The sequence below is a fragment of the Sinohyriopsis cumingii genome, chromosome 2 (assembly GCF_028554795.1).
Source record: "Sinohyriopsis cumingii isolate HCF-2022 chromosome 2, ASM2855479v2, whole genome shotgun sequence".
Classification (NCBI taxonomy): Eukaryota; Metazoa; Mollusca; class Bivalvia; order Unionida; family Unionidae; genus Sinohyriopsis; species Sinohyriopsis cumingii.
The window spans coordinates 57,321,574-57,328,656 of NC_142962.1; the positions used below are offsets into that span (position 1 = coordinate 57,321,574).

The 7,083-nt window shown below is 34.0% G+C and overlaps 1 long non-coding RNA gene across 1 annotated transcript; it reads right to left on the reverse strand.

Annotated features, from left to right (window-relative positions):
• Window positions 1-300: 300 nt before the first annotated feature.
• LOC149804930 (uncharacterized) lies at window positions 301-6,672 on the reverse strand. Its single transcript, XR_016417251.1, has 3 exons — window positions 6,548-6,672; window positions 4,758-4,863; window positions 301-2,714 (listed from the first exon to the last, which is right to left on the reverse strand). It is a non-coding gene; the product is annotated as an uncharacterized LOC149804930 (long non-coding RNA).
• Between the last annotated feature and the right edge of the window lie 411 nt (window positions 6,673-7,083).

The window sequence follows — 7,083 nt, forward strand, 5'->3', positions numbered from 1 at the left end:
GGAATAAGGAATAAATAACAAGCATCCACCATGATGTCAAGAGCCGTGCGGAAGGAAGACAATTTGTTAAGACTTATTACTATATCTGGAATACGCTTATTTCCGAATGAAGCTATGAGTACATAAAACAGTGCCACGTATAAATAATACATGGATTGTACAAAAAATAATAGATGCTTTTTGTTTGTCTTCTGCGTCTCTAGTTTATCGGTTATATATGTAATTGGAGCTGATAGGATATAAACAAAGAACAGCTTGAAATAAAGCGGTAATTAGATAAATTGGTAACAATAACTAAGATATCTAACAGCATTTTATTTAGCATTTAAGTAAAAAAATTAACATCCTTTCATTCATACTTCTTAGGCTCAACTAGCGACGGTATTGACATGACCAGTATTACGGGTCAGTGTAGGACATAAACTCGATCCGCATGACAACGATTGCAATAGCTGCATATCATAGACAGACACATAAACTCTTCTCACATTCCTAACCTCTCATTCTAGAAAAAAGATAAAAAATTAAATCTAGAAGATTTATCCGAGAACAAGAGTCTAACTGCAAACTTCTGGCTTTGAAATACAACGTTTTTATTTTTACACTATCGACATCGCTAACACTGAAACGACATACAGACTAACATAATAAAAGAAAATACTATGTGTTCACTGCACTACGCTTACTCCCATGGACCATATTTTAAAAAAATATATATTTTAGCATTTTTCTATCTCCGCTTTGTAAAAACTACATTTTGTGTAGCCTAACTATTTCACATTACTTTAGTAAGGACTGTTATATTATAAAGACAGAGCTGGAATTAAAATTTCTCAGTGCGGTCAGAATTAAAATTTCTCAGTATGATCATTTTGGTTTTCTTTCGTTGTCTGTGTGTAGTGCCAATGCAAAATTTTATTTAGAAGACTGGTAATAACAATTCATGTAGATCTTGTCACTATACATTTACACAATAATAGCTGACAACAGTTCTTATTAGATTCGGAAGAATGTCTGATACATCATTATATAGAACGTGTTTAGGTGATACGTCATTCATTGATTTGTCAATTTTGCTCGCCGTGTATCTTAGCCTGCTCCCACTAATGATAGAGTACATATATCTAATGATAGAGAGTGTGTATATATATATATATATATATATATATATATATATATAATTAGAATTTCTAATTTGGATCGTTTTTATTTTTTATTTTTTGAGTGTGGAAAAAGTTCATTCTAATTTATAATTTCATAATTGTGCAAGTAGCACTTCTACTTGTAAGTTACAATAATTACTTAGAAAGTTATTATTTTCTACACAGTACATGATATACATTTTATCATTGCTTTAATCTTCATTGTTATCATCATGAATTTTTATTAAAAAATCAGTCATACAAACAGATAAATACGTATATTGCACCACTGCACATTTACGTTTGGGTCCAAATTTTTGTGTTTAGAGCATGCCTGCTATCACTCTAATGTATTCAGTACTTTCCTATTTCTTTGTGCTGTTCCCATTGCATAATATTCGCTTAAACTGCATACTATCAGGTATATCCATCGTCCAGTACCCATGGATTGGTGTCTTCGTAAAAAAGGATGAATAATTATTACATTCCGCAGAAACACTTCAAAAGAATCTTCAGCTGCTGTTTTCATCAATAACGCCAACTTTTAAAAAAATGTTTCCAACATTAAAGTTTCACATATGACTGAAACAAATGAAGATTTTCTTTACACAAAACCGTCGTCTAGATCCTCTTTAAGATAGTAATGTGATAGTATTAGATAAAACCGTCATCTAGAGCCTCTTTAACATAGCAATGTGATAGTATTAAATACAACCGTCATCCAGAGCCTCTTTATGATAGCAATGTGATAGTATTAGATTAAGCTGGATTTTAATAGGTGTAGGACACTTATTAAGGTTGTCAAGTAACTAAAATTGTTTTCAAACAAATAAACACACGTGATTTCACTGAATTCCCAGAAATAGACCCAACTTTGTGTCTTAAACAAGAGAGACATAACGAGAGAAGTAATTTTCTTTGAAATAAATGCTTTACCTGTGTCAAACGCAATTATCTGCATATGCATTCTCAAACAAGGACATGACAAAATTGCCATAAGGCAGATCTCATTTCCTCGATTACCGCCTTGATAACCTGGGTGGATCATTCCAACAATCAATGTAATAATTACGTCGACGAATTATTGAGCAATTGGTTCGTATCAATGTCGTTGATAGCACACCTTAGATTTGCCGCCTAAAACTTGTTGCAAGAGATAATTACTATGAATGGATTTTTTACAAAGCAAAACTGAAAAATCTTAAGAATACTAAGATCTAAGATTTGCGTTTCCTGCTCCTTCTTCTCTTTGTGCTTCCATCACCTTTTCTCAAGTTTTGCTTCGGCCATTTGCCCTGGGCCTTAGCAACGTTTTCGATGTAAGTTTGTTCTAAAGCTTTATGATTCTTTGTTGGCATCACCATTACCTTAAATTTATTGGCACCCCCCTCTTTTTTTATATATTTGTCTATTTTCTGGTTTGAATTTCCTCTAAAATGAGTCGATAGCCTTTGCTGTAGATCCTTCGAATGGCCTGCATATACTGCCATTTTTGTCTTTTTCTCCACGATGGTATAAAGTCCTGGGGTCCCAACACTTTTCCTTTTAGACATCTCGCAGTTTAATTTTGAGCTATAAAGTAAAAACAGTACGCACTTTAAATTAATTATTAAACTAAATGTATGATCACAATAAAGGGATATCTTTATAGGATTTGAATCTCCCAGAAAGAGTTATAGTACCTGGAGTAAGGTTAAACATGGCCAGGTTAAAACTTCATAATAGTAAAGTGAAACACACATAGAACAACAAAACTAAGGAATAATAATAATAATAATAATAAATAATAATAATTGAATAGGGAAGCAAAAGCCTGTAGAGGACGCAAAGTCACTAGGGATAACTATAAGATATTTTAGCTCTATTTTGATTTTTAGAACTTGACCATTTTACGTGCAACTCTTGGTGCTGGAATTTTCAACTAAAAAAATGTATATGTGATCAGCTATCCGTGATGATGATGATGAAATAGTACGAGTATAACAAGAACAGAATAAGCGTTGCTTTAAATCACTAAGTAATCCTTACAGATGTACAATTGAATCAACAGACAGCATTAGTCCCCGTCATACTGTACATGGAATGCAGATCAAAGAAAGGACCTGAGTAAGCATTGAATGGTTGATCAGCCTTTTCTCCGTTTGTTTTCCCACTGGTTATGATTGATCAAATAACTCCTAGATGACTAGAACCAAGGATACATGTTTGTACGCTCTACTCGGCAGGAATAAGAATAAATAGGGAATTGGAAGTAAATGGCCCATACAAATCAGCGAATACAGATTTTAGGTCTCGAAAGACCAAACAAAATCCTACATTTACCTAAATTTGAAGTTGAGGAAGCTTATTAAAAGACAAACCAAAATGTCAGCAGGAAACAAAAAGAAAAAAGAAAAAAAAAGGAAACATATTTAAATACATAAGTTTGTGAAATCCGAACTGGAATGTTTGGCGCTGAAATATAATTAATCATTTTGTATGTATCATGCAAACTTATATGGCATTGAGTGTTAAGCTTGTTGAATATTCATGGAGAAGACGTTTCTAGAAAAAGGCATTTTGATGTCAGTGAGGAATTTATGGGTGCCAAAAGAACCTAAGGTTATGAATGTGTGTATCGCAAGTTTACATTCATAAACATAAATAACGGTACATGTCTGTATTTATAAACAAGGGTGACTCATCCTATCTCACACGCACGGAACCGAAGGCCTGGCAAAGGGATATAACTCTTTAAGGATTATTACACTCTACGCCATAGCCGCTAGCTAAGCGACTCTGAAATATGGCGATTTACTGTCCAAATTTGGATATTATCATCAACGCCGACCAACTCTGAGTTCACATCTCATCTGTATGTTAAGAGCAAGAAATTAATTCCAAACACGTGGCCTCATTACTTTGTTAATTTTCATGACTTGCTGAAGTTAATGATACATTTCTTGGAAGTAATTTTAAACTAAGCATAATTTTTTTCAGAAGTCTTAATATGTGTTTTATCAAAGCGTAAAATGGCCGATGCTTACTGAAGCACTTTCATTGTCAAATCTTCATTTTCGGAGGTGCGTAGTTTCGCGCGTTGCAACGCTCTTCAATTTCGGAGGTAAGTAAATAATGCTTCAACAGAAGACCCGTTTTGGGATTATTACTGTATCTACACAAAGCTTATTGCAAAATGAAACTTCATTACACGAAACAGTGCCATATATAATCCATGATAAAACAATAGAAAGAAAGAAAGAAATAAATTGATGACAATTATTTGCGTTCTGTGTACAATAGTTTCCTTTTGTTGGTTATGTATCTTGTTAGAGCTGATAATATGACTATATAACTTCATAATTGAGCATGTCAGTTGACAGGAAGAAAAATGTCACAGGAAGAGGTCGAAGCTAAGCTATGCAGTAACTGCATGCTTATATTGGTTATCCCGATCCAGAACAGTTGTTGTTTGCTAACCGTGCAATATCAATAAAATATGAGCACTCTTTTGTAGTAAATTCTAACTCCACAACGTAACTTCTAACTACACAATGTAGGTTGCTTAATACAAGCCCACATAAAAAAAGTTTGCCATTAATATTACAAGATACGAATAACTCAGCATGACCTTACCTCGCAGGTGTTTATCAGCGTTATCGAAATCAAATGCTGTTAAAGGGTCCTATGTGCAGGACAGAAGACACTGTGGATTCCTGATGTGTATGACTCTACCTTAGATCTGCCAAATAGAAGGAAATTTACTCAAGAGTTTCATTGTAGTGCAATTCAATGGAGTGTCATGTTCAATTAATAGACTCACTCAAAAGACTCATTATTGTTAAAGAGAATAACCACATGGCGACTGTATGCAGATTACCCCCACCTCCCGATAGCTAATATTTTGCTTTATTTGTTGTACTTTTGAGATAGAGGACTATATGTATATTTGCAGGCAGATGGCGCCGGTCATTGTCAAAGCATTATTCTGCAAGTCGCTACTTGTTTGTAATATATTGTGAAATCATTCGCATGTAGCTTTTCACAACTTCTTTTGGCACACCCAAATATGTTCAGAAGGAATAACTGAGAGACTCCAAAATATCTGATACATTTAAGCTGAAATCATCACTCGTTTCATTTTGAGCGGGCTGGTGATTTTCTGGGTAGAAGCTAGATCACAACCAGGTTTGTGAGTTATCTACTTGTTGCCTGAGTAATTCTCTCTCTCTCTCTCTCGTCCTGTTTATTCAGAAGCCGCTGGCCTGTGCAAGTAAAGCTCAAATATAAGTTACAAATATTCTTTCTAGAGTTTGTTTAGTGATTTTGTATCGAAGTGTTTTAACGTCTTTTATCATATTGAGGCATATGAAATTGTGGGGTACTAAAAGTAACTCCAAGTTGTTCATGATTATCGACGAAAGCATGCATCTCATTTTCAAACTTCGGTCCAGTAAAGGCGGGTTCTAATTTACGTGAAACTAGTATTGCTTCCAATTAGGTAGGATTGAGATCCACCAGCCATGTTTTTGATCAAATATGAATGGCATCTAAGTCTGTATTTAATATGTATTCTATTACAGATTCATCCGTAGATATGTGCGTTAATCAGCCATCATCTTCGAAGAATCTTGGGCTAAAAAGCATTTATATTGAGACACAGTTTTAACTGAGTAACATTAAAAACTCCAAAGTAACATATTCGATATTTAGAAAGGTTTTATATGTTAGACATGACATACGCTTTTCAACTTTACAAAAATAACTCATAGGCTTACTTATGAAAATTTGGAGCCGTAAGAGAATTTAACTATAAAATGATATTATTTTTTGCATCATACAGTGAATCAATATTGACCATAGTCCTGAACAAAAAAATTAACATACACACATACACAAACTTTATATGTATATAAACTTGATGAAAGAAAATTCACCTTATTAAGATCATACTTGTTTCAAGCATGTCATGAATTATATTATTAAAAAATTGCTCCAGTATATCACATTCATAATAATCGCAGTTCACTGAGACAACATTTCGTCACCTATATATTTATTTGAGTTAAAACATTACCGTCTACAGGTTCCAAAATGCTGGCATTTTCACATACCTAAACGGGCAAATTAGATGAATTACATGAAATAACTATGCAAGAACATGAACGAATTAAGAGAATATTTAGGAGACTGTGAAATTTCTATTATAATGTAAGAATACAAAAGCTAAACATCCAGTCTTCATATCACCAACACTAAGCTATTATTATACATTCCAAGTAATCATCGCACTCTCTGTGCATTTCCGAACTGAGCTTGGACAATTTAGCCAGCTACGACTACCACGTTTTATTTTACTTTTCTTATTCTTTTCCTCAATATCCAAACAGTAAAAATAACAAAGAAAAAGAAAATTGTATATTTACCAGTTGAATAGGCGTTAAGAAAGCTCCCAGTGCAACTCAACCGTTAACTATCTCCACTGACGTTTGAATCCCTAAGTTATCGTATTTATACCTCCCCTCCTAATATAGGTGGAGTTCAGTTGCAAACGAAATACTTTGTCCAATCATAATTAAGAACGGTCAACCAATGAAGATTTAAACTATATGAGGTAGAGCCAATCAAATTATAAACTGTACGAACATTTACTCAGAAAACGTATCGAAAGGACTCCGGATGGATTTATGACAAAAAATAATAATTTACGGTCTGATTCCGCTGATGTGCTGACTTACCAAATAAACGCTTGGCAAAATAAAATACGGTGTTGCCCTGTACAAGTCTCCACTGTACAAAGCTAAATATAGAGAATCATTTGTGTGTCTTACTCAACAGGCTTGATTGTTGTTGTTGTAGGGTTTAACGCCATTTGTCAGCACAAGATAGGCTATACATGGCGGCCAGTAATAATGGTGAAGGAAGAACCTGGGAAAACCCCAGAAAGAACCACTGACACACG